We start from the raw sequence: 2,548 nt of genomic DNA, 5'->3' as shown, positions 1-2,548 counted from the left end.
CCCCTTAACCCCGACTTAAAAGCTGAGATCACTAACCAGAAGACCTTCCAGTTTCAGTAGAAGCCAGAGACCATGGTGTAATACACTACCTCCTCCTGCTTTCTAAATCAGAATATGACTTATAACACCCCTACAGGAGAGCAGGGTCTTCAGTATACCGTATTGCCTGTATTACTGTCATTGTCCTCATATCTAACGTTTGCCTATCTCCCTGCATTCCCCCTCCAGAATCCTTGGATTCTGCCCATAGTGAGCAGACTCTGAGAGGTGAACTTTTTTGCTTTCTATCCTAGAAACTGGCGTCCAAGTCACTTTGCAGCCATTATCCACACCATGCCGTTAGCGTATCTCCCCTCATACTTCATTATAGCCTTCTCTTATTCCCTTTTTTAAATCTTGAGGCAAAGACTATCCTGCTTGCTTGTAGTATATGCCGAGGGGCATGGGGGATGTTCTGGAAGGACTAGCACTTCTGGAGGGCTTGCTGAGCCCCTTTCAGAGCTGCTTATCCACCTTTGGGGTCCACCTTTCTCTCAACTCTCACCCGTGACTCCAAGAAGCTGTAGCATGCACAATGACCACACTCTGGTAAAACTGTTTCTGCAGATGGGCTGAACCAGGTTAAGGGTTATTGGCAAGCCTCAAACCCATTGGTGAGGTAGGGGATGTCTATCCCAAGTATGTGAAGACTTCCCCCAGTGGAATGGGCAGATGAGAACAATTTTGTAAGGAATTAAATTAAGGGTTTGACTAAAAATATGTGAGAATTCTAAAATAACATAGTGGTCGCCAGTTTAAAATATTATAGCTCAAGTCAAAATGACTTTTAATAGCTTTTATTGGCAAAAAGGTGGAAAGAGTGAAAGTAGAGAAATACAAAAAGAGGGTAGGGAAGATGTCTACCCTATCACACTAAATATTGCTATATTTATGGGCTTCCATGACTCTGGAAGAGAGAGTGAAGCTGAAGGCTTTGTACAACTCTGCCTTACTTAAATCCAATGTGCATGCAAATCAAGATATCACCCTCATAACTACTAAAAATAGAGGATCTCTGTGAAAGCTCTGCCTCTAGGTGTGAAAAAAATCTCTTTTTGCTACTAGGTGAGGGAAAACATTTGTATCAGGAGGAGTTAAACATCATCAGTGACTATCTTTTTTTTTTTAACCCTTACTTCTGTCTTAGAATCAATACTGTGTATTGGTTCTAAGGCAGAAATTGGTAAGAGCTAGGCAATGGAGGTAAGTGACTTGCTCAGGATCACACAACTAAGAAGTGTCTGAGTCCTGATTTGAACCCAGGACCATCAGTGACTCTCTGAAAATCAAGAAAGAGGAACTAGAAGGTTTAACACCAGATACTTCAATTACAGTTGTAATTGCTTTGATTGAAGCTGACTTGATTCCAAGATCTCATACTATGGACAAACCACCTCTTCTTTTTCCAACCCCTAGCAGGAACTCCTTCCAGGGTCAGTCTCTTCTTCCTTTATTAGGTTATATCACTCCTTCCAACACCAGGACATTCTGAACCCAAGGTTAAGCCTCCACCCCTTTTAGCAGCCCTCAGTAAAAGACCTGATCTCCTAGGCTATGCACCACACAACGCAAAGCCTCCCATGAAGTGGGAGAAACCAGTGCTTCTGCCAGTGCCAGGATTGCTAATGGGACCACCTCAACACGCAGCTAAACCCAAACCTTTTTGAACTAAAGAAACCTCCAGTGGGTCAGAAGGAAAATGGCAAACCATTCCAAGGAGAGGATGTCCTCTCTCTCTCATCACTTATGTCTGTGTGCCAGGCAAGAAACTTATCATAGCATACTTTCTGCTATATTCTATATTTCTAAGGACTTTTGAGGAGATTGTCCCAAGCTAGATGTTTGTGGAAAGTCAGTTTTGTACACACACAGGTCCTCTTCTAATAAGTCATGAAAGTGATGCTTTGGTGGACATATGAATTGGATTTAATGGAGGCAGAGTAGCACAAAGCTGTCATTGATCCTCTTTGAGAACAAAGGATGAACAACAATCGTAATGCCCAGCTCTTATCTGGAGGCTGGCACATTCTGAGTGCTTAATAATTACACTATCTATCCTCTTATCTATCAGTCAATTATCTATGAATCTGTTATTATACAAATTATCTCGAAAGACTGATTCTGGAGTAAAAATATAAGTTTATTGATTATTTGGGTTTATTGGTTAGGCGAGCATCATAATCAATAAAGTAGTATAAAACTTCTTGGCTCTCTTGGGATCAGGGACAGCCTGACCTGGGTCAGGCTACTTAATAAATAGATTTTGGGGAACCCATTATTCAGCCCCTCTCTTGAACATCCCAAGACATTTTAATTGGAGATAGCTAATTAAAAAGTGGCCCTTCCCCTCCCCATGCCTACACCATAGGGAACATGTATACAGGAAAAGAACCCTTGTTTCCTTTATTTATTGACCAAATTCTGTTAAAAAGGAAAACCTTCCTTGCAATTTCCAGGGTCCAAGAAAACGCAAAAAGCAGCAGACTAGAAGGTTTCTCTGACCCCGGTA

This window comes from Monodelphis domestica, chromosome 2 (assembly GCF_027887165.1).
Source record: "Monodelphis domestica isolate mMonDom1 chromosome 2, mMonDom1.pri, whole genome shotgun sequence".
NCBI lineage: Eukaryota > Metazoa > Chordata > Mammalia > Didelphimorphia > Didelphidae > Monodelphis > Monodelphis domestica.
Note: the sequence above shows the minus strand (reverse complement) of the source record.